General features: G+C 44.2%; 1 protein-coding gene across 1 annotated transcript in view; it reads right to left on the bottom strand.

Annotated features, from left to right (window-relative positions):
* LOC126260846 (laminin subunit alpha) overlaps window positions 1-18,829 on the bottom strand; it is a 405,465-nt gene extending 386,636 nt beyond the window's left edge. Inside the window, exon 1 of the mRNA XM_049958250.1 lies at window positions 18,590-18,829. The gene's annotated coding sequence lies outside the window, so the exon portion shown is untranslated. The remainder of the gene's footprint in view (window positions 1-18,589) is intronic.
* Between the last annotated feature and the right edge of the window lie 8,002 nt (window positions 18,830-26,831).

Here is a 26,831-nt window from a genome sequence, read left to right as displayed (position 1 = left end):
AAATCTTTAAAAATAGTAGATCGTTCCATTATAAAAACATACTTCCTTCAATACTTCAGTTAACACAAGCGTCAAGAGGATAAAACGTAAAAATAAGTACCTTCTGCGAACTATAATTTACCGAAAATTTTGTTTCGATATCAGATGTTCACGATGGTGTTATGTCTTACGCGAATGTGATGTAACGCTTTCGTGAACAGCTGAGGCATCTAAATGGGGTTTCAATAAATTATAACATGCAGAGGGGACGTAATTTTGTCTTTAATCCCTTAGCGCTTGTGTTAACCGAGGTACTGAAGAAAGTACTTTTAATTTTAATGGAACGACATACTTTTTCAAACGCATTTGAAAGCTCTTGTAACCGTAAGTGCGCCGATATATAAAGCTAACAGAAGGCATTATGCGAGGCCGCTCTGGAAAGTAATACATCCAAATTTTTTATTCTGCTCTCAACACCGGTTCAGGTATTACATGTCATCCATATTACTCGGTCGACTTTTCCACTCTCTGACGCCAGAGGGTTGCGAATTGTAGCTTGTAACACGATGTAACGTAAGTACATCGGTGCATGAGAAACAACTCAGAAAACTGTAAACAAGAAGAGTTAGTGCAAATAAAGAGCACCCTCTCCTTCCGCGTGACAATATCTGACCACACACGAGAACTGCGACATCTGCAGCAATCCGGCGCCTTGGGTTCATAGTCAAGAACTGGCCCCATCCGATTGTCATCTCTTTCCAAAACATAAAGAACACCTTTGAGGACTTCACTTTGATACCGATGAAGCGGTGCAATAGAGTGAGGTTATAGATCCGTCAACAATGTCACACATACTACAGTGACGGTATCAATAAATAGGTCTGTCGTTGGGGGAAACTTGTTCATCGCCATGTCGACTATGTTGAGAAATAAATATTTCAAAAATGGTTCAAATGGCTCTGAGCACTATGGGACTTAACTGCTGTGGTCATCAGTCCCCTAGAACGTAGAACTACTTAAACCTAACTAACTTAAGGACATCACACGCACCCATGCCCGAGGCAGGATTCGCACCTGCGACCGTAGCGGTCGCTCGGTTCCAGACTGTAGCGCCTAGAACCGCTCGGCCACCCCGGCCGGCAATAAATATTTAGATATGAACTATAAATAATGTGGAATGTTAATAAAGGTTGTATTATTTAAAAGTCTTTACGAGATTCCACATAAAAAATTCGGAGGCATTACTTTTCATCACGCTCTTCTGAGAACCCTGTCTTTGAAGCTATTTGTGGACCATAGCTGAGGCTTTACGAACGGTTCCCTCAAATATGCGGGGAAACCTGATTGTACCTCTGAAAAGAGTTAGTATTACCTGGCTATTCCAGTATAAAACGATCATTGTAGGAGCTGACGTTGTGTGGAAAACCACATGAAGCGAAAATACGTTGATCAATGAGGCTATGGAATCACTAACAGACTAGTTTCAGCTACATCTCTTCTGCGTTCAAGTTCACGAACACACTAAGAGAGATTAGCGCTGGTGATCTGCTGCGAGAAGTCGAGGTAGGTCCGCTAATAGGATTAACAAACAGCGGCATTGTGAAGCAGCGGGCAGGTGCGCCGTTTTTAACGGTTTTCCACAATTATCGAGGAACGTGCTGATTACTTCCCGCTTTACACCGGAATGTACGTTTCGGAAACAAATTCACCCGCCTCCGCAACCGAGGTATTTGATCTGCACTAGCGCGGTGGCGCACGACCCAGATCTATCTGGTTCGAAGCCTGCTGGTGGCGGATGATGTTCTCATCGCCATTTTTTTTTCATCAAGGGAAGGATCGGTAGTCGCATACCATATTTTTTTTCATCAAGGGAAGGATAGGTAGTGGCGTAAATTCCTAATAAACGGAGTAAGCGCCAAAGTCATGGAATAAATGTCGGTCCACTCCACAGTGCTTCGTGTAACGTTGGTGATCAGTCCATCAGGAAGAGGCATTTAACTCGGTAATCATCCTGATGCTATTCGAAAGGAACCGACCATGTACCGGTACCGGATTTGACTTCCTCCGATGACTTTTTGGATCAAGAATAAAAACAAAAAAGAACATTTTTTACCTGTGTTCATCGCACTCACCCGTTTTAAACAGTTGTCAGCGTCATAGACCGTATCCACAGCTAAAACACTATGAGTTGTGAGGAACAAAATAACGCTCTCCATTGGAAACAACATACGTACCGATGATGTCGATGATGCGAAACTCAACTCACGCTCCCTACACACGTTATACTCAGTGCCATGAGCAGAGATAACCAAGTTGATTCACTGTTACCTACATTTTCGATTCAGTAGCATTACCGCAGTCTGAAGAAAATACGTTCCAATGTAATATCTATCCAGGTTTCGCGGGGGCGTCAAACATTTCCTGACAGGCCGGTCGCAGGCCATTATCGTAGGTGAAGTCATTTACAGACACTTCAATAATAACTGCAGGATAGTATTAGTCACATGCACATGTTTCTCTCGCATTATGCCTTCATCTCTGAGCATATTCTCTCCGCCGGCCGCGGTGATCTAGCGGTTCTAGGCGCTCAGTCCGGAACCGCGCGACTGCTACGGTCGCAGGTTCGAATCCTGCTTTGGGCATGGATATGTGTGATGTCCTTAGGTTAGTTAGGTTTAAGCAGTTCTAAGTTCTAGGGGACTGATGACCACAGATGTTAAGTCCCATAGTGCTCAGGGCCATTTGAACCATTTTGATATTCTTTCCGGAAAATATTGCACCAATATTAATTTAGAGAGCGACAAAGTATCTGTCATGAACGAATACTGCCAATTAGCTGTTAAATTCTAGGACTGAAAAGTTTTGTACTTCATGAAACGCAAACACTGACGTCTTTCAACTGCAAAATGGCTCTGAGCACTATGGGACTTAACATCTGAGGTCATCAGTCCCCTAGAACTTAGAACTACTTAAACCTAACTAACCTAAGGACATCACACACATCCATGCCCCAGGCAGGATTCGAACCTGCGACCGTAGCGGTCGCACGGTTCCAGACTGAAGCGCCTAGAACCGCTCGGCCACACCGGCCGGCCTTTTCAACTGCAGAATTGATGGTTCATAACTACACTCCTGGAAATGGAAAAAAGAACACATTGACACCGGTGTGTCAGACCCACCATACTTGCTCCGGACACTGCGAGAGGGCTGTGAAAGCAATGATCACACGCACGGCACAGCGGACACACCAGGAACCGCGGTGTTGGCCGTCGAATGGCGCTAGCTGCGCAGCATTTGTGCACCGCCGCCGTCAGTGTCAGCCAGTTTGCCGTGGCATACGGAGCTCCATCGCAGTCTTTAACACTGGTAGCATGCCGCGACAGCGTGGACGTGAACCGTATGTGCAGTTGACGGACTTTGAGCGAGGGCGTATAGTGGGCATGCGGGAGGCCGGGTGGACGTACCGCCGAATTGCTCAACACGTGGGGCGTGAGGTCTCCACAGTACATCGATGTTGTCGCCAGTGGTCGGCGGAAGATGCACGTGCCCGTCGACCTGGGACCGGACCGCAGCGACGCACGGATGCACGCAAAGACCGTAGGATCCTACGCAGTGCCGTAGGGGACCGCACCGCCACTTCCCAGCAAATTAGGGACACTGTTGCTCCTGGGGTATCGGCGAGGACCATTCGCAACCGTCTCCATGAAGCTGGGCTACGGTCCCGCACACCGTTAGGCCGTCTTCCGCTCACGCCCCAACATCGTGCAGCCCGCTTCCAGTGGTGTCGCGACAGGCGTGAATGGAGGGACGAATGGAGACGTCGTCTTCAGCGATGAGAGTCGCTTCTGCCTTGGTGCCAATGATGGTCGTATGCGTGTTTGGCGCCGTGCAGGTGAGCGCCACAATCAGGACTGCATACGACCGAGGCACACAGGGCCAACACCCGGCATCATGGTGTGGGGAGCGATCTCCTACACTGGCTGTACACCACGGGTGATCGTCGAGGGGACACTGAATAGTGCACGGTACATCCAAACCGTCATCGAACCCATCGTTCTACCATTCCTAGACCGGCAAGGGAACTTGCTGTTCCAACAGGACAATGCACGTCCGCATGTATCCCGTGCCACCCAACGTGCTCTAGAAGGTGTAAGTCAACTACCCTGGCCAGCAAGATCTCCGGATCTGTCCCCCATTGAGCATGTTTGGGACTGGATGAAGCGTCGTCTCACGCGGTCTGCACGTCCAGCACGAACGCTGGTCCAACTGAGGCGCCAGGTGGAAATGGCATGGCAAGCCGTTCCACAGGACTACATCCAGCATCTCTACGATCGTCTCCATGGGAGAATAGCAGCCTGCATTGCTGCGAAAGGTGGATATACACTGTACTAGTGCCGACCTTGTGCATGCTCTGTTGCCTGTGTCTATGTGCCTGTGGTTCTGTCAGTGTGATCATGTGATGTATCTGACCCCAGGAATGTGTCAATAAAGTTTCCCCTTCCTGGGACAATGAATTCACGGTGTTCTTATTTCAATTTCCAGGAGTATATAATCAGTCATTAAATGAAAAAATTTCGGAGTGACAGTGTGTCGAGACATGCATTGAGGCTAGGTCAGCAGCTGCGATGAATTGTTCAAATTATTTATTGCCGGCATAGGGGTCATTTTTTTTTACTCATTGTGCCATTGTACAATTTCTGTTTTAGATATTCGACATGTAAATTATCCCCCTTGGCGTTTATTTTAATTTAATCTACCTTATCACTTTTGTCCGCAGCTCGTGGTCTCGCGGCAGTTTTCTCGCTTCCCGAGCACGGGGTCTCGGTTTCGATTCTCAACGGGGTCAGGGATTTTCACCTGTCTGGAGATGACTGGGTATTGTTCTGTCATCATCATTATTAACCCTCATTACGGTCGGAGGAAGGGAACAGCAAACCACCTCCATTAACACCTTGCCTAATACGGCGGTGGGGGTCTCCCGCATCGTTCCCCTATGCTCTGTCAAGAAGCATGGGACTTCATTTCCATTCCATTACCACTTTTATATAAACATGGACGAATAATAACACCCGCCAACACCATTTATGATCAGTACATCGACTTTATGTATCTTTATATACCACAGCAAAAAATCTCTGCAACAGCCTACGTTAAATATCGTGCGACAATAAGGTGTAACTTGGATACGATGGGACGAGAAATATATACAGTTTTTAAAACAATGACGTGCTCGTGTACTTACGAGGTTAGTGCTCTCAATTTTATGACAATTACGACGCCGGCACTCATAGGCGTAACAGTAATGAACGCTATTGAAATACAAACAGGCGCTGAAACCTGTATGGCATAATGTAATATCGATGTTTTCCTGGCATAGCTTACGCTCTAACCTTTTTTTTTTTTTTTGTAAATTATTAAGTGATTGCCAATACATTGAACATATGGTGCTCCCGTTTTGTAGATACTTGTACTTAATAATCAAATGAAACTGTATGGTTCCGGAGACCTTTTCAAGTCTCAAACATCGATGCTGTATATAAGCAAACTGAAGCGAAGAATGAAAATTTGTATCAAGGCTGGGATTCAAACCCAGGTCTCCATCCTGGCACAGTGGCTTTGCACAACTGCACGGACTACCTTAGCACGCCTCCCTCCTCAATCCAAAGTCACATTCACGCCTCAGCCCACTTAGTATTCCCCCTAAACTCCAACAACATTGTAGAGGCTCTCGAAGCACCTCAACATCAACCGAAACGAGGGATCCTGCCTTAAACCCAGTCACAGGTGCTTTAATCAAATTAAACTATATGGTTCCGGAGAGCTTTTCAAGAATCAAACATCTGTGACGTGTATATGAAAATTTGTACCGAGGCTGGGGTTTAAACCCAAGTCTCCCGCTCGCCACCACTCTGGCACACTTGCTTTCCTCAAATGCACGGGCTACCCTAGCGCACTTGCCTCTTCAGCCCAGATTCCCATTCACACTTCAGCCCACTTGGGGCTTGTGTTCGGATTCTGGCCTTGATACAAATTTTCATTTGTCGCTTCAGTCTGCATTGATACATACTTAATAATATTCTAATACCAAATTGATGCAATAAAGTAACCAGTAAAAGAATAATGACACCTGCAGGAGGCATTAAATCATTTAAACAAGTCTATGAAAGAGACTGAGAACAATACATTTGTACACTATAAACTTGAATACCTATAGCGCTTTAGTTCAGCGGATACCTATCAGGTTGGCATTCTTGTGGTCACTGAGAATAAACAAATACAGTCGCTGCGAATGGTCACTGTCATATTTAAGTTGTGAGAGAGTGTTAAAAGTAAACGTCTTAACTGACTGACATTCTTCCCATAGAAATTCAAGAACCGACTTACAGTGCAAAAACTATAAATTTACTTCAGCCCTGTATGTAAAGATCATGCACACAAAATTCGGCAACTAACAAGCTTCATATACAGTTGCAAGACTTCATTCTTTCCACTGTCCAGCTATAAATGGAATGGGAAGAAATCTTAATACGGAGTACAATAAAAACTACTCTCTGCCTTGCGCTTCACAGTGATCCACACAGTATATAAGCAGATGTAGTTACACATGTCACTCTTCGCGAAGAGAAGATGTCAATGTGCGCGACGAAAGCAGATTACCTTTCCTATTGAGCGAATGAATTTGTCTTTTTTATGCTTGAAAGGCATGAAAGACGAAAATACTCAATTTTAATTTTCCGTGGAAGAAATGTTATTGACAAACAAATAGTGGCAAAAGTATACGTTCACGAATGAGAATTGTAAGGTTCGATCACCGCCAATCCTTTCCTTGAGCCTGGTTAATTAATTAGTATTTTTAAAATAAATCTTTAACTCTACACCTAAGTATGCGTTGTAATAGAACTTGCCGAAACGTTCTGCGTGAAAAAATTGGATCGCGAACAGAGACCTTCGCTGTATATGGCCAATGTTCTTATCAGCTAAGCGATCACACTTGACGGGGCAGATCTCTGCCCCAATGGGAATGGAAGTCCTCTTCTCAGAGTGACAGCGGCGAAGTGCAGAAAACAGTACAACATATAACACCTGAATGTTACCCCAGACCATCCAAAGGGACAACAGAGCCACAATATGTCTGCAGCTACTTCTGACTACCACAGTGATACTTATAATCCGTCTTGATTGCAAAATGTTTATTCACATGACCGGTTTCGGTTCCTCTAATCGGTCATGTGAATAAACATTTTGCAATCAAGACGGATTATAACTAACATTGTAGAAAAAGTGATTGCGGTATCCCTGCAGACATTATGTCTGTTTTTGCGAACTTCTGATTACATTTCAAACATGAGATTAAGATCTGTGTACCTATTATGAACTTGAGAGTTTGTAGAAATGTATATACATACTTCTTGTAAGTATTTGTCAGTATATTCTCCTGTCATTACATGATAAATATGTTGTTGTTGTTGTGGTCTTCAGTCCTGAGACTGGTTTGATGCAGCTCTCCATGCTACTCTATCCTGTGCAAGCTTCTTCATCTCCCCAGTACTTACTGCAACCTACATCCTTCTGAATTTGCTTAGTGTATTCATCCCTCGGTCTCCCTCTACGATTTTTACCCTCCACGCTGCCCTCCAATGCTAAATTTGTGATCCCTTGATGCCTCAAAACATGTCCTACCAACCGATCCCTTCTTCTAGTCAAGTTGTGCCACAAACTCCTCTTCTCCCCAATCCTATTCAATACCTCCTCATTAGTTACGTGATCTACCCACCTTATTTTCAGCGTTCTTCTGTAGCACCACATTTCGAAAGCTTCTATTCTCTTCTTGTCCAAACTGGTTATCGTCCATGTTTCACTTCCATACATGGCTACACTCTATACAAATACTTTCAGAAACGACTTCCTGATACTTAAATCTATACTCGATGTTAGCAAATTTCTCTTCTTCAGAAATGCTTTCCTTGCCATTGCCAGTCTACATTTTAATCCTCTCTACTTCGACCATCATCAGTTATTTTGCTCCCCAAATAGCAAAACTCCTTCACTAAATTAAGTGTCTCATTTCCTAATCTAATTCCCTCAGCATCGTCCGAATTAATTTGACTACATTCCATTATCCTCGTTTTGCTTTTGTTGATGTTCATCTTATATCCTCCTTTTAAGAGACTGTCCATTCCGTTCAACTGCTCTTCCACGTCCTTTGCTGTCTCTGACAGAATTACAATGTCATCGGCGAACTCAAAGTCTTTATTTCTTCTCCATGAATTTTAATACCTACTCCGAATTTTTCTTTTGTTTCCTTTACTGTTTGCTCAATATACAGATTGAATAACATCGAGGAGAGGCTACAACCCTGTGTCACTCCCTTCCCAACCACTGCTTCCCTTTCATGTCCCTCGACTCTTATAACTGCCATCTGGTTTCTGTACAAATTGTAAATAGCCTTTCGCTCCTTGTTACCCCTGCCACCTTCAGAATTTGAAAGAGAATATTCCAGTTAACATTGTCAAAAGCTTTCTCTAAGTCTACAAATGCTAGAAACGTAGGTTTGCCTTTTCTTAATCTTTCTTCTAAGATAAGTCGGAATGTTAGTATTGCCTCACGTGTTCCAACATTTCTATGGAATCCAAACTGATCTTTCCCGAGGTCTGCTTCTACCAGTTTTTCCGTTCGTTTGTAAAGAATTCGCGTTAGTATTTTGCAGCTGTGACTTATTAAACTGATAGTTCGGTAATTTTCACATCTGTCAACACCTGCTTTCTTTGGGATTGGAATTACTATATTCTTCTTGAAGTCTGAGGGTATTTCGCCTGTCTCATACATCTTGCTCACCAGATGGTAGAGTTTTGTCAGGACTGGATCTCCTAAGGCCATCAGTAGTTCTACTGGAATGTTGTCTACTCCCGGGGCCTTGTTTCGACTCAGGTCTGTCAGTGCTCTGTCAAACTCTTCACGCAGTATCTTATCTCCCATTTCGTCTTCATCTACATCCTCTTCCATTTCCATAATATTGTCCTCAAGTACATCGCCCTTGTATAGACCCTCTATATACTCCTTCCACCTTTCTGCTTTCCCTTCTTTGCTTAGAACTGGGTTTCCATCTGAGCTCTTGATATTCATACAAGTGGTTCTCTTCTCTCCAAAGGTCTCTTTAATTTTCCTGTAGGCAGTATCTATCTTACCCCTAGTGAGATAAGCCTCCTTTTATCAATTAAATTCAATATTTCTTCTGTTACCCAAGGATTTCTATTAGCCCTTGTCTTTTTACCTACTTGATCCTCTGCTGCCTTCACTACTTCATCCCTCAGAGCTACCCATTCTCCTTCTACTGTATTTCTTTCCCCCATTCCTGTCAGTTGTTCCCTTATGCTCTCCCTGAAACTCTCTACCACCTCTGGTTTAGTCAGTTTATCCAGGTCCCATCTCCTTAAATAAGATAAACAAATTAAATTACAGATCACAGTCTTCTACATAGTTAAAGAGTCGTCCTGTAAACAATTTTTAGCTTGTGGCTTTATGCCAGTCTCCTCCATACCCTATCTCATGGGAGAGCTTGTCTAATATGAAGAACGAGAACTGAGAAGTTTAGGCTCTTAAATGTTTCATGCAACTCACTATCGTTCCACCAGTCACTTGTGTCTGCGTTGTGCAAGAACACATGTACTCTATATCTAGGCACACATAGTACAAGATAACATCAAAACCGCTGGGGACAGCACTTTTAGACATGGAACGCAAAGAAACAATATTACAGTGAAAGTACAACTGTCAACAAGATAATATATGAATCTATTAATGAGAGTGCAAACCTGACGAGTACCTAGTGCTACTGACACAGAAGAAACGATATTCTACGGTACTTTGCTTCTTAGTGCCAGTCGTTGTTCCGGAAGCAATGTCTGACCCTGCGGCATGTCTGTAACGGCTCAGAGTCGAGGTGTCAGTTTAAACCGGATCGCGTCGCAACGCGATCACCAATGGAAGAGCAAGAGCTCTTACCTAGCACTGTTCGCACAACGGCTTGGCATTTCATCTTGGTACGCACTATAATATGACGCGGTCTACAAGCCAGTAGAATTTTCAATGGAAAATGCTACATATACTTTCACTAATGAAATATTAAATGCTCTGAGTAACCGGAAGTCACCCGTTGGGATTTTTTGTGATCTCTCAAAGGCTTTTGATTGTGTAAATCATGGAATACTTCTAGATAAGCTCAAGTACTGTGGTATGAATGGGACAGCGTTCAAAAGGTTTAAACCATACCTAACTGGAAGAGTGCTGAAAGTTGAAATAAGCAGTTCACATAATATGCAAAAAACTGATGATTTCTCAAACTGGGGAACACTCAAGAATGTGGTGCCGCAAGGTTCGGTCTTCGGTCCTCTGCTTTTCTAAATATATATTAGTGACTTGCCATTCTATATTCACGAAGATGCAAAGCTGGTACTTTTTGCCGATGATACAAGTATAGCTATCACACCCAACAGACAAGAATTAACTGATGAAATTGTAAACGATGTTTTTCAGAAAATCATTAAGTGGTTCTCTGCAAATGGGCTCTCATTAAACTTTGACAAAACACAGTACATACAGTTCCACGCAGTAAATGGAATGACACCATTAATAAATATAGACTTCGATCAGAAATCGGTAGCTAAGGTAGAATATTCAAAATTTCTAGGTGTATACATTGATGAGGGGTTGAACTGGAAAAAACACACTGAAGATCTGCTGAAACGTTTGAGTTTCAGTTACTTATGCTATTAGGGTCATTGCAAATATTGCCGATATACACCTCAGTAAATTAGCTTACCACGCCTGTTTTCATTCTCTGCTTTCGTATGGCATCATATTCTGGGGTAACTCATCATTGAGTAAAAGAGTGTTCATTGCACAAAAGCGTGTAATCAGAATAATTGCTGGAGCTCATCCAGGATCATCCTGCAGACACTTACACTCCTGGAAATTGAAATAAGAACACCGTGAATTCATTGTCCCAGGAAGGGGAAACTTTATTGACACATTCCTGGGGTCAGATACATCACATGATCACACTGACAGAACCACAGGCACATAGACACAGGCAACAGAGCATGCACAATGTCGGCACTAGTACAGTGTATATCCACCTTTCGCAGCAATGCAGGCTGCTATTCTCCCATGGAGACGATCGTAGAGATGCTGGATGTAGTCCTGTGGAACGGCTTGCCATGCCATTTCCACCTGGCGCCTCAGTTGGACCAGCGTTCGTGCTGGACGTGCAGACCGCGTGAGACGACGCTTCATCCAGTCCCAAACATGCTCAATGGGGGACAGATCCGGAGATCTTGCTGGCCAGGGTAGTTGACTTACACCTTCTAGAGCACGTTGGGTGGCACGGGATACATGCGGACGTGCATTGTCCTGTTGGAACAGCAAGTTCCCTTGCCGGTCTAGGAATGGTAGAACGATGGGTTCGATGACGGTTTGGATGTACCGTGCACTATTCAGTGTCCCCTCGACGATCACCAGTGGTGTACGGCCAGTGTAGGAGATCGCTCCCCACACCATGATGCCGGGTGTTGGCCCTGTGTGCCTCGGTCGTATGCAGTCCTGATTGTGGCGCTCACCTGCACGGCGCCAAACACGCATACGACCATCATTGGCACCAAGGCAGAAGCGACTCTCATCGCTGAAGACGACACGTCTCCATTCGTCCCTCCATTCACGCCTGTCGCGACACCACTGGAGGCGGGCTGCACGATGTTGGGGCGTGAGCGGAAGACGGCCTAACGGTGTGCGGGACCGTAGCCCAGCTTCATGGAGACGGTTGCGAATGGTCCTCGCCGATACCCCAGGAGCAACAGTGTCCCTAATTTGCTGGGAAGTGGCGGTGCGGTCCCCTACGGCACTGCGTAGGATCCTACGGTCTTGGCGTGCATCCGTGCGTCGCTGCGGTCCGGTCCCAGGTCGACGGGCACGTGCACCTTCCGCCGACCACTGGCGACAACATCGATGTACTGTGGAGACCTCACGCCCCACGTGTTGAGCAATTCGGCGGTACGTCCACCCGGCCTCCCGCATGCCCACTATACGCCCTCGCTCAAAGTCCGTCAACTGCACATACGGTTCACGTCCACGCTGTCGCGGCATGCTACCAGTGTTAAAGACTGCGATGGAGCTCCGTATGCCACGGCAAACTGGCTGACACTGACGGCGGCGGTGCACAAATGCTGCGCAGCTAGCGCCATTCGACGGCCAACACCGCGGTTCCTGGTGTGTCCGCTGTGCCGTGCGTGTGATCATTGCTTGTACAGCCCTCTCGCAGTGTCCGGAGCAAGTATGGTGGGTCTGACACACCGGTGTCAATGTGTTCTTTTTTCCATTTCCAGGAGTGTATTTAAAGAGCTAGGGATCTCCACTGTACCCTCACAATATATATATATTCACTTATGAAATTTGTTATTAACAATCCGAACGAATTCAAAAGTAATAGCAGTGTACATGGCTACAACACTAGGAGAAAGGATGATTTTCACTACTCAAGGTTAAATCTAACTTTGACCCAGAAGGGGGTAAATTATGCTGCCGCAAAACTCTTTGGTCACTTACCTAATAGCATCAAAAGTCTGACAGATAGCCATACAGCATTTGAAAGGAAATTAAAAGAATTTCTGAATGGCAACTCCTTCACTCATTAGTTGAATTTTTGGATATAGTATAAGTGGGTAATTTCCCCACCCCTCACCCAAAAAAATTAAAAAAAAATTAAAAATATTAAGCTTCATGTAATATTTTGTGTAATGTAATATCTTGTATAGACACCTTTTATTAACCTGACACGTTCCACGTCATTACAAAGTGTCGTATTCATGATCTACGGAACAAGTACTAATCTAATGTAATCTAATCTACGGATACTGACTTCGGCGGGAAAGGCTACGAGCATACTTCAGGCCTTTTTTCTTAATTTTTAGAAAAAAAGACATAATTATTTGGTTTATACATGGGTGTGCAAAACCTAACGACAGGAGTACTTTCGCAAGATGTGCCATTTTCAAGTGACATAGGTCGATGAAACTTGGACCATACGTGGAGAGAACTGCTACAGTATAGTATAGAAAATACGCAATGAGGCTACCAGAAATGGAACTTTTATTCAAAGACAATAACTACACTGAAGTCGCCGCAGTTCATGTTGATCCCCTGGATATGGTTACCGGGATATGGATCTTAATAGGATGTGTGATCGCCAAGAATGGCGGTTCATGCTCTGCAGCGTGCTACCAAGCTGGCCACAAGGTTCGTAAGGAGTTCCATTCTTCCAATAGCGCAAATGACAACTGATGGATGGTCGTTGTTGCATGTGGACATTCCCCAACATATCCCACACGTGCTCGATGGGATTTAAGTCAGATGAAAAGGCAGGCCAGTTCATTCGCCGCTTATCTTCTCGTTCCAAAAGCTCCACCACCTGTACTGTTCGATGTTCCATAAACTGGAGTCAGCGCCGAATGCACCATTGAAATGTCGCACATTGGGAGGGAATGCAGTGTTACAATAATGTCTGTGTATCGTGTTCAATGATTTGTAGGTTAGTACGCTCATACTACATTATGCCCTTCCACGCCATAACACCTGGACCACCAACACAATAATGTTTGCCAATGTGTCTGGGTGCATACGTGTTCCCACCTGTCGCAATATAAGAGTATGTCCAGCATTGTCGAACATGCTACTGCAACTGATACAGCATGCGAAAGTTACTTTCATCCCTAGGTGTTGCACACGGTGTGTATGGTAAGGGAAAGGTTACTACCCAAAGAACTTCCGTTTCCATTTCATTCAGCTGGTTGTTTATAGATCACATCTAATAAAGGTGAAACTGAAGCCTATACATCCGTTTCCGTTACATTCAGCTGGTTGTTTATAGATCTCATCTAATAAAGGTGAAACTGAAGCTTAAACATCAGTTACAACTACTTTGACCTTCAGATTTCAGTACTTCAGTGTTACACATTGTAAGTAGGCTATTTAGGTTTTTATGTTGGTAACGTCACCTAGCGCTCTGTGTGAAAATCACTGACTGTGGTGTGTGCAGTCTGTGGCTGGTTGGCATTGTTGAAATATTCGCTATTGTAGTGTTGGGCAGTTGGATGTGAACAGCGCGTAGCGTTGCGCAGTTGGAGGTGAGCTGCCAGCAGTGGTGGATGTGGGGAGAGAGACGGCAGAATTTTGAGAGCGGACGATCTGGACGTGTGTCTATCAGAAAGATATATATGTATACATGATGACTTCTGAACATTATTAAGGTAAATACATTGTTTGTTCTCTATCAAAATCTTTCATTTGCTAACTATGCGTATCAGTAGTTAGTGGCTTCAGTAGTTAGAATCTTTTATTCAGCTGGCAGTATTGGTGCACGCAGTATTGCAGTAGTTTGAGTAACGAAGATTTTTGTGAGGTGAGTCATGAAAGGTGTAGGTTATTGTTAGTCAGGGCCATTCTTTTGTAGGGATTATTGAAAGTCAGATTGCGTTGCGCTAACAATATTGTGTGTCAGTTTAGTGATGATCAGAATAAGTAAAGAGAGAAATGTCTGAGTACGTTCAGTTCTGCTCAGCTGTTTGAAAATCAAATAACGTAAGGGGTTAACCAGTACAGCAGTTGATAAATTTTTCTAAGGGGACGTTTCAACATTTCGCTTCAGAATTCTACTGCATGCACCTTATCTCTCTTGACTCTATCTTGCATAGCCTCAGTCTCCTGGATTCAGTGCAAAACAATATCCGTGGAAAACCTACGAAACTCGCGAAAGGACTCTAGAAAGCACTGTAACAGGAAGACAGGATCTTAAAATCAAGTTTTCTTTAGGCTATTTAGCAGGTTAGATGAAAATGACAAAACCGACAGCGATAGAAGAAAAGGCTGAATTCCAGGCCGTATTATGACTTCGACGATACTATGGCTTAAAAATTAGTGTGTAGCAAGCGTACTACTCAAGAATTTGAGCGATACGAAAATACATAAGAATTTTTGATATTCATCACGTAGAATTTAGTATGTGTAGGTACAAGATGTGCATAACTGTATGAAGCCGATTACATTATCATAAGGCTGCGAGACAGCGTCGAAATGAACTTCGCAGACACGTAGCTTTCGCGCAAGTAGCCGTTTGAGACAAATTACCCTAACTGGCTGCTCTATCCCATTTACATCACAGATGGAACTCACTACTAGACTAAAAACGTTGCTCGACCGGGATTCGAAACCGTGCGAGCACGACTTGGACCAGACACAATGTGTTGATCTGCTCTACGTTGCAAACCCCTCATTTCTCCTGCATAATTTGCTACACTGTTATGACTAATATTTCTCAGTTTCTCCTCGTGGTCATTTCGTGAGACGTTTGCGGGAGCAAGTAATATGTTTCCCGACTCTTCTTGGAGTATACGCTCTCAGACTTTTAACAACAAACCTCTCTGTGGTGTCTGCCACTGGAGTTGAATTCATCTCCGTAACGCTCTCGCAGTAACTAAACGATCACGTGACGGAATGCGCCACTCGTCTGTGTATATTTTCTTGCCGTTTCTATTACGCCAATCTGATAAGGTCCCAAATTCACAAACAATATCCAAGAATTGGTCCGACGAGAGTTTTGTAAGCCCCTTCTGTTGTGAATGAAACTCGTTCTCTTAAAAGGGTTTTTGAGCTTAAAACGGTGTCTGGGATGTCTTCTTTATTGTAGTGTTTACAAGTTTGCCAGAAACTCCACGAAAAGTGTCTCCGACAACCATTTACAGCAGGGGTGGGGGTGGAGGAATAGTCGACACCGCGGCCAAAATGGCAGCATGTAATATCAACCACTCCCTAAGGCATTATCGTAATAACGAGCGTACTCGAACTTGAAATGGGACCAGCCTGTTACAACTTCTGCATAAAAGTAGACGAAAGGCGAGCAGAGCAGCGAATGACAGAAGCTGCCAAATAGGCCTGCAGGACCACTATGGCCACAAAGAAGATGGAAGAGGACCTACTTTTGGATCTGGAAGGATTGCAGTTTGGTCCATGGATCGCTGACTACAGGAGTCTTCAACTTAACTACAAAAAAGTAACCCAAAACTTTAAACGTGTTTTTCAAAGTCTTAAACATGGCTACGAAACAGCAGCTGTGTAAATCTGAATGGGTTGAAAAATCAGCCAACCAGTTGCAAACAAAGGTTTATTAGCCATTGACCTAGGTTTTGATGTTTGTAAAAATATCTTCTTCATGTGATGTAACAAGGCCCACTCCTCCTGAAGAAGATATTTTTAGAAGTGTCGAAACCTAGGTCAAGGGCTAATAGACCTTAGTTTGCAACTGGTTGGCTGATTTTTCAACCTCTTCAAATGCGTTTTTCTCGGAACAGCATTTTTCAAAATGGCGGGAAATATAACTTGAGAACTGTACATACGATTTTAATTGTATTTTGATGCTGGCATTGTAAATTGAATTCTCTGTTTGGGCACGAAGTCGTTTTGTGAAATGTTCAAAAGTCTGTTTCATGCGCGCATTTGTCCCTATTTTTTGAACCGGCTGCTGTGGCCGCGCAGTTCTAGGTGCTTCAACCGGAGCCGCGCTGCTGCTACGGTCGCAGGTTCGAATCCTGCCTCGGGCATGGATGTGTGTGATGTCCTTAGGTTAGTTAGATTTATGTAGTTCTAAGTCTAGAGGACTGATGACCTCATATGTTAAGTCCCATAGTGCTTAGAGCCATCTGAACCCTATTTTTTGGGCGAAGACAATTACATTTGCTTCACTACGTCGCCGTTTTGTTGGAACTTAATGTTTCCAAATATCCTGTGTATGTTGATATAAAATATATTGAAAATGACTAACACAAAATAATTTTGTTACAAGGACAATAGGCGGGCTTCGGGAATGTTCCGGCTGCAGATGGAGTCCCTCCATCTGGTGCTACGGTTACAGTGAGCGTGCGATATGGACACAAATGACAAAAGTGTAACGAACAAAATGATATCATCAGATGTAGCATTACTTTCTATTTTACTTGAAAAAATATCGCGAAAGTCATTTATGTTTTATGCGATTTAGATTCATTCATACAGTTTGCCCAATGAACCTTTGTCTGGCGCCCGCTTTTCCTACAGTCAGCTATATTGATCACTGAAGAGGGTGGGGTGGGGGGGAGAGAGGTTGGGTCTGATATTCGTTTCGCAGTTAATACTGATATATTTCTTGAGATACCACGATAAATAGTTCTGGGTACTTTTGCTGCTAGTCAGTATTCATTGCATGTTCCGCTTTACTTCAGACTGATACTGAATAGACACGTACGTCTGCGTGGCGGGCAAACTCCGAGTTCGGTTTGGGAAGATAATTTTTTTTTTTCTTGGCAGCTGCGCCTTTCCACATCCTTCCCCCTTCCTGCCCCCACCACCGCCGGGTACTCCAATGTGGTCATTCTGGACGCTTACTTCTAGGTATTTCACGGTTGTTACTGTTTCTACTGATTTGTCGGTGTAATCGAATAGTAATGTATATCCAGCCTTACGTCATATCAGACGGCTTGTGCGTTATTTCGCTGTTTGGTTTATCAAGTAGCTTGTCATTTGGCCTCAGGAGGCGTAGTGAACACCGTTTCAAACACTTTTACCACGGAAAAGTCTGAAGTGGTCCCTGGGAATTGGAAACGCGACCTCACAACAACGCTAACCATTGGACCACGTGTCTTGCTTAAGCTGGCTGAACGAGGCGGCTCCCCATTCAGTTTGAGGCTGCGATAACATTATAGAGAATGGTTTCTTTGTAAGCCCCCCTTTGTACTTTTATCTGCAGAACAAACTAATACCAAAACGAGAAACATGCAAAGGTCAATAGTTATGAAATACAGTTTAGGTGTCACGCGCAGTGCTTTTTTTCTAAAAAAAAGTTTGAGGGTACTCCAACATTGGATATAATGCAGAGAAAATTTCTTATAACTGAAGCATGCTTTTAGCCATGACGTCATCAACATCATCATTGTTGCAAGACCTTAGAGACATCTATCGGTAGCTCGGCGATTGATCGTACGCATAACCGTTTAGCTCTTTAGCACTACCATCGCCCACTATTAGCGGGCCACAGCACTACATGCTTGTCGAACTGGCTGCCAGCGATTCAGTTGCCGAGAACGGTTGTGCAGCTTCGAAATGCTTGAAACAGTCAAGGACATCTCTTTTCCCACCAAAAACTGCACTGTTGTCGTTCGTATTGCAATTACCAACACGATAAAATGAAATAAAAAAAATTACGTCCGTGAAATAAATCTTTGGCACTCTTCCAAGTTCTCAACATCGTAAAAAAATTACTTTGTCGACGAAAAAGTTTAGGGGTACGCATCCCCTAGCGTTCCCCAGAAAAACAGGACTGGTCACGCGTATTCGGTACGATTTTGTAGCATCCCATCTCTGGATTGTTTGGGTGGCTAAGGCAGCCTGAATAGCTGGCCCTAGTCCGAAAACTGTGAACGTTATGTTGTTACTCGGTGCAGACAGGTAACTATACGCAGCACAGAGTGGTGGTACAGTAGTTGGAAGAAGGCCAGCACGAAGATAAAGAGCCGATCTGGCAGGAGCCCCTCACCTGTCCCTGGATGAGGTTAACGTTGACGTCGCTGTCGGCGTTGGCGCCGACGAGCTTGCAGTAGAGTTCTGGCCCCACGATGTCCTCTCCGCACGTGGCCGAGGCCGTGACGCGCCGCCCCTCTGCCAGGTTGAAGTAGGGCGGCGTCAGTATCACCCCTTGGGCCGGCGCCGCCGCCACCGCCAGCAGCAGAAGCAGCAGCGCCGCTGCCGCCTCCTCAGACCGCCACCGCCAACCTCTCTGCTCTCCCATCGCTGGTCGACTGGCTGTCGCCTCCGCGCAAGACGCCGGCGAGCCGTCCGGTGTCTGAGCTGCCGCTGTACTGCGCATGCGCGCGCGTCAGGCCTCCCCCGGGCTCCCTGCGACCCCTTACAACGGGTGGTGATTGTGTGATTTTACTCATTATCGTCTACAGTGGCGAAAAAAAAATAACAACGCTAAGAAATCACCGAACACATACAGTATTTGCAAGAATTACACATAAATTACACAGAAACAAAAGACTGACACATTAAATTAAAACTGACATTACACCGAATTAAATGGTAGGGAACAGCCGCTCAATCGCAGTTCCTTCTCGATCGCGCTGTGTTGCCTATTTTACACCTACATACCGAGCTATATAGGAAAGTGTGGCTAGCTGCCCGTTGTCCCTGCCACTGCAACCTATCAATCCGAAAGTTACTTAATTTGAGCTGAAAGTCGCTTCCCATTTCTCGAGCGGTGAATGATAATTTCACAAGTGTTAATGCGTGTTCTGTATTAGCCAGACTGTATTTTTATATTCCTCTGTGGAAGCAATACATGGGAGGCTGAAGAAAATCTGTAGTTCCACTCTGAAAAGACTCTTGAAATACTTCACAGACGTTTCCACACGAAATATGACGTCTTTCTTTGAGTGTTCAATACGCATAGAAAGCTCGCTGTGGAATTACACTACTGGCCATTAAAATTGCTACACCACGCGATGTTTAACCGACAGGAAGAAGATGCTGTGATATGCAAATGATTAGCTTCTCAGAGCATTCACACAAGATGGCGCCGGTGGCGATACCTACAACGTGCTAACATGAGGAAAGTTTTCAACCAATTTCTCATACACAAACAGCAGTTGACCGGCGTTGCCTGGTGAAACGTTGTTGTGATGCCTCGTGTAAGGAGGAGAAATGCGTACCATCACGTTTCCGACTTTGATAAAGGTCGGATTGTAGCCTATCGCGATTGCGGTTTATCGTATCACGATATTGCTGCTCGCGTTGGTCGAGGTCCAATGACTTTTACCAGAATATGGAATCGGTGGGTTCAGGAGGGTAATACGGAACGCCGTGCTGGATCCCAACGGCCTGGTATCACTAGCAGTCGAGATGACAGGCATCTTATCCGCATGGGTGTAATGGATCGTGCAGCCACGTCTTGAACCCTGACTCAACAGATGGGGACGTTTGCAAGACAACAACCATCTGCACGAACAGTTCGACAACGTTTGCAGTAGCATGGACTATCAGCTCGGAGATCATGGCTGCGGTTACCCTTGACACTGCATCACAGACAGGAGAGCCTGTGATGGTGTACTCAACGACGAACCTCGGTGCACGAATGGAAAAACGTCATTTTTTCGGATGAATCCAGGTTCTGTTTACGGCATCATGATGGTCGCATCCGTGTTTGGCGACATCGCGGTGAACGCACATTGGAAGCGTGTATTCGTCATCGCCATACTGGCGTATCACCCGGCGTGATGGTATGGGGTGCCATTGGTTACACGTCTCGGTCACCTCTTGTTCGCATTGACGGCACTTTGAGCAGTGGACGTTACATTTCAGATGTGTTACGACCCGTGACTCTACCCTTCATTCGGTCCCTGTGAAACCCTACATTTCAGCAGGATAATGCACGACCGGATGTTGCAAGTCCTGTACGGGCCTTTCTGGATACTGAAAATGTTCGACTGCTGCCCTGGCCAGCACATTCTCCAGACCTCTCACCAATTGAAAACGTCTCGTCAATGGCGGCCGAGCAACTGGCTCGTCACAGTACGCCAGTCACTACTCTTGATGAACTGTGGTATCGTGTTGAAGCTGAATGGGCAGCTGTACCTGTACACGCCATCCAAGCTCTGACTCAATGCCCAGGCGTATCAAGGCCGTTATTACGGCCAGAGGTGGTTGTTCTGGGTACTGATTTCTCAGGATTTATGCACCCAAACTGCGTGAAAATGTAATCACATGTCAGTTCTAGTATAATATATTTGTCCAATGAATACCCATTTATCATCTGCATTTCTTCTTGGTGTAGCAATTTTAATGGCCAGTAGTGTACTTCCGAGAATACCCAGCAACGGTGAGAGTGCTGTTAACCCACATCGTATGACACTTCCTAGAGTATTGCTCAAATGTGTGGTACCCGTGCCAGATAGGACTAACACACGATATTAATGCATACAGAGCACGACACTAATTGTCACAGGTTACTTTGACCCATGGAAGAATATAAGGAGATGCTGAAGAAACCGAACTGGCAGACCCTTTGTGATCGACACAAACTATCCCAAGAAAGGACTACTTACAAATTTTCAAAAGATAGCTTTAAATGGTGAATCTACGAATATATCTCTTGGTTGTAATTAAAGTTTCGCTGTTTGAGAGCGCCTCCATGAAAAACGAGTCATCGTGGGACAATGAAACTTTGTGGAAACATTTGCGAGGTCATGTGGAAGAGAAATAACAAATATACCATGGAAAGAAACACATTTTAATCTCCACATGAGAGCGTAACATTTATTAATTGCGTACGGTTCAAATGGCTCTAAGCACTATGGGACTTGACATCTGAAGTCATCAGTACCCTGGACTTAAAACAACTTAAACCTAACTAACCTAAGGACATCACACACATCCAGGCCCGAGGCAGGATTCGAATCTGCGACCGTAGCAGCAGCGCGGTTCCGGACTTAAGCGCCTAGAACTGCTCGGCCACAGAGGCCAGCAATTGCGTACGATGTTTACGTTCCAGGTTATAAATGTTGTTTAGTGTGACGACCTACTGCATCCACGACCGCACTAGAGATTGCTCTACTGCTGCACTTACCGAACGTTAGACCATGAAATGTTCAGCTCCTCATCTTGCCGAGACCCATGTTGACTGTCTGCATTTGTGATGATGCGCACAGATGCTTGTGTTACAACCATACGTCGCTGTACCGGCACCACAGTCTAGGGGCAAGTCATGACACTAACACTACTAACAACTACAAATAAGCTTATAAGTCGGGCAACCACAGCTAAAAAACTTGTGCAAAATGTGAAGGACAATCGCACAATTTAAAATCAGAGATGGTAAAATAGTTTGTATTAAAACTGAATGAAGTCTAAATCCGCAATAGCTGTTTATCGTGTTTTCACTGTATGACAGTCAGTTTCATACCCTGGAGGTATATCTCCAGGTCATTGAACGCGCCGCAAATTCCAAGGTACTAGTGCGCGTAAAAACGTGTCACTCCTCGCTGAAGCCTCGGATGAAACGGCAAATGGGCATCCGATCCGAACCGGGCATGATCACTAACACACCTCCAAAACACAGTGAAAACATCACTGAAGACAATTCTACTCCAGCCAGTGTGATTACAGGCGGAAAACTTGTCTGCAGATGCCCGGGGCATTAGTGGGATACCAGCCTGATTATCGCCAGCCATACGGCTCGACAACCAGGATTGATGGTTTGAGGCGACATTTCTTTTCCTCAGTTGTCATCCGCGGCACCGTTACAGCACAGCGATACCTCGTCAACTTCCTACACGCCGTTTTGTTGCCCTTCATGTCAAGCCATTTGGGGCTTACATTTCAGAAAGATAATCGCCGCCCGAACACTTTGACAGTTTCTACTGCGTGTCGTCATGCTTGCCAACTCTACCTTTGGCAACAAGGTCGCCGGATCTCTCTTCAATCGAGAATGTTTGGAGCGTTGTGGGACAGGCCCTTCTGTCAGCTCGGGATTTTGACAATCTAACGCGTCAATTTGACAGATTTTGGGACTATATCCCTCAGAAGGACTTTCAACAACTCTATGAATCAACGCCAAACCAAATAATTGCTTACGTAAGGGCCAGAGGTGGACCAACACGTGAAGCCCTTTGTCTTGAATAAATCATCCAATTTTTCTGAAACTGTAATCATTTGTTTGTCTGTACATGTAAATTATACGAGGTGTGGCTAGAAAAAAAAACCGGACTAGTACTGGTGAAACAATAAAACGAATGCAAAAAGGCTGAAAGTCGCGTGGCCTGTCACGTGACTCTCGCTCCGCCTACTGCTCGAGTTTCATCTGCCTCCTGCACTCAGTCTGCCCGTGGCGTCTGTTTTAAGTAGTTGACGTTTTGTCTGTGCGTCGGAAAATGTTGAGTGTACAGAAAGAACAGCGTGTTAACATCAAATTTTGTTTCAAACTAGGAAAATCTGCAAGTGAAACATTTGTAATGTTACAACAAGTGTACGGCGATGATTGTTTATCGCGAACACAATTGTTTGTGTGGTTTAAACGATTTAAAGATGGCCGCGAAGACACCAGTGATGACACTCGCACTGGCAGACCATTGTCTGCAATAACTGATGCAAACATTGAAAAAATCGGTAAACTTGTTCCACAAGATCGCCGTTTAACAATCAGAGCAGTGTCTGAGTTAACAGGAGTTGACAAGGAAAGTGTTAGGCAGATTCTTCATGAAAGTTTCAACATGAACAAAGTGTGTTCAAAAATGGTTCCAAAGTGTCTCACAATTGAACAGAAGGAACGCCGAAGAATGATTTGTTCTGACATCCTGGAAAACATTGAAAGTGATCCCACCTTCTTACAAAATGTTATTACTTGCGATGAATCATGGTTTTTTACTTACGATCCCGAAACTAAACGCCAATCGATGCGTTGGAAAACTCCTGGTTCTCCACGACAAAAAAAAGCACGAATGTCAAAATCGAAATTCAAGGCAATGATGATTTTTTTTTTGACATCAAAGGGATTGTGCACATTGATTGGGTACCAGAGGGACAAACAGTGAATCAGCATTACTACATTAGCGTCCTGGCTACCCTACGTGAGCGAGTACGGAGAAAACGGAACGATTTGTGGAGAAAAAAGTCATGGATCCTTCACCAAGACAATGCCCCAGCTCACAGTGCGTTGTCAGTGAAGACGTTTTTGGCAAAACACAACATTCCCATCTTAGATCATCCACCCTACTCACCTGATTTGGCCCCCTGTGACTTTTTTCTTTTCCCTAAAGTCAAGTCAGCTTTGAAAGGAACTAGATTTGAGACTGTTGAAGCAGTAAAAGAAAAAGCGACGGAAGTAATGTATGGACTTACCGAAAATGATCTGCAGCATTGCTATGAACAGTGGAAAATTCGCATGGAGCGGTGTAGAGACCGAGGAGGAGAGTACATTGAAGGAGATAACATGAAATTGTAAATAATTGTAAATAAATGTTTTTTCCAGCATCAGTCCGGTTTTTTTCTAGCCGCACCTCGTACTTTCCCCGCCTGGTTAGCCGATTGGTCTAACGCACGGCTTTCCGCAGCGGGAAGGAGCGCCCGGTCCCCGGCACGAATCCGCCCGACGGACTTGTGTCGAGGTCCGGTGAGCCGGCCAGTCTATGGATGGTTTTTAGGCGGTTTTCTATCTGCCTCGGCGAATGCGGGCTGGTTCCCCTTATTCCGCCTCAGCTACACTATGTCGGCGATGGCTACGCAAAGAAGTTCTCCACCATTAGTCTACCACGCAAACATAGGGGTTACACTCGTCTGGTGTGAGACGTTCCCTGGGGGGGGGGGAGGGGGGGGGGTCCACCGGGGGCCGAACCGCATAATAACCCTGGGTTCGGTGTGGGTCGGCGGAGGGGTGAAGCGGACTGCGGCAGTCGTCATGGGGTTGTGGACCACTGCGGCTGCGGCGGGGACGGAGCCTCTCCGTCCTTTCTAGGTCCCCAGTTAACATACAACATACATCATACTTTTTTGTCTCAGTGTGTATTTTTTCTTGAACCTTAGGATTCATTTTACGACGTTTTACGCACGAATCCAGGTACTGTATTGTAGAAAAATGTACTTTTATTCTGCATATAAAGTCATATTTACTCCTTTTTCAGTAATATGTCATATTACAGCCCACTTTTGTCACAAACGCATATATTTTTCATATCTTTAAGGACATAAAAATAAAAACACGAAAAGGTTGCTCACATGACAATGTTTCAGGTGAGATTATCATAAATAAACAACAGTTGCTACAAGGCGTTATTTATCAGAACTATAGTAGACAAGCAGCGTAACACATTAGTCGGTTCCAGCGCCGCTTAGATCCAGACTTGGGCCCAGAGCAGGAAGTATGATTGGGCCCCATCTCCAAACATAGCAATCCGATTTTATTATTATTTTACAGAAGGTTTGACATGATTTAAATATAATACCGTTCTTGGAGTATCGGAGATACACAAAAACACTGACTAGGATGACATAGATAATAAATATAATTTCTTATTAAACACTAAATATATGTTCACAAATGCACTTTATGCGATGGTACTATACATTGTACGAGATATTGCGAATGTAATTAGAGCGAATTAACAATTGTTCATGACCCCAAACATTTAATCAGACTGCGCGGCATCTGTATACACGTGTATCGTCACTAGCAACAGTACCAAGTTCGGCTGTATGTTTGATGCAGTTCTGTCCTGTCTTACAAGCCTGTGAACATTCGAGGAAATTATACACACTGTGGCATGTCATTGCATTGTTTTTAGATAGCAGATGCCCGAGAAGATATCACGCGAAGTGTTCTGACGCAGAGCAGAAAGTTAATACCCTGTTGTATAGGAGAACTGTTCCTAACTTGCTGATGTCGTAGAGGACATGAGCGTAAACTTTTCATATCAATAATACAGTGCTGCAAATGTTTCGTTTTCTATACTAAAGCCAGTGTTCATCTCTCAGAATTTTAGGTGCTTTGGTTCAGCTGTTATTGTTACCGTGGAAACAACGAACTACTGAAGTTTGTAAGTTCATGGCATAGGAGTCTTAATGAATAGTAATAAATACTGGTTTGATAAATAGTAATGGAGACAGTTACCAGCAACCTAAGACCAGCTACGGAACAAGACGACAGCTCGACCGCGACGTACATGGTAAGATAAAAAGCTTGATACGTCTGATGAACTTACCAAGACAAAGAATATCTTCTGTAAAAATTGTTTACATAGTTTCGGTGTTAAAATATGTAACAAAGTACGGAAAGAGAGGCTTCCTAATTACAGAACTGACTCTGAAAGTTAAATTTCCTGCCTCCAGTACGTTTTTTTTTTTTCAAGCACATTTTCTGCACTCACATTTCTGATTTCCACAAACATTTTCATTAAGAATTAGAATGAACTGCGGTAGCTACACATTTAAATAAACATGTGCCATTGCTAAGACCATGCTCAGAATTTCACACTCGTTTTGCAATGAAGTCCTTTCAGCACTTTTATTACAATACACAGTTCTCTTCATCCCAGTACAAGAACAAAACACGTATCACTGGACATTACTTTATTAAGAGAAATGTTTAAATTTTTGCCCTCTGTTATTTCAGAAAACTAAAAATAGTATTGTGATACATCTTTTATAATGATCTATTACAAATTATTTGGAATGTAGTAAAATATTGGTCTTAAACCATATCACCAGATTCCCACGGCGGTTTTGAAAGAACTAACACACAAATCGGGTGAATCGTGAACGAGTGTGCAAAGGTTAAACCAATCCATAAAGAATGCCAGCGCCATGACGCTTTTATGGCGTAGGAATCATGACGAACAGTAATAAATATTGGTCTGAAAAATAGTAATGAAGACAGTTATCAACAACCTAAGATCAGCTAGGGAACTAGACGACAGCTCGACCGCGACATACATGACAAGATAAAAAACTATGTTTGATGAACTTACGAGTTAGTCTTCAGATGTTATTTAATACTGAAATACTGTAAAATGTATGCTCGCTCCACTTAATTTTATTTTTTAAATTGTGTTAATTCATTTTCACTTAATTTTAAAACAAAAGGCTGATTTTTATACTGATCTGTACATTGACTAAATGACTGGTGCCAGTAACGCTGGGATACGCAGAGTTCTGTCCCCTTCCGTTCCCTGCCGTACCCACATATTTCAGTAAACAGCGTGCTCGCATGTGAACCGCAATGAGTCGTACAA

Source organism: Schistocerca nitens, chromosome 5 (assembly GCF_023898315.1).
Source record: "Schistocerca nitens isolate TAMUIC-IGC-003100 chromosome 5, iqSchNite1.1, whole genome shotgun sequence".
NCBI lineage: Eukaryota > Metazoa > Arthropoda > Insecta > Orthoptera > Acrididae > Schistocerca > Schistocerca nitens.
Note: the sequence above shows the minus strand (reverse complement) of the source record. Positions and strands in the feature narration are given on the sequence as shown.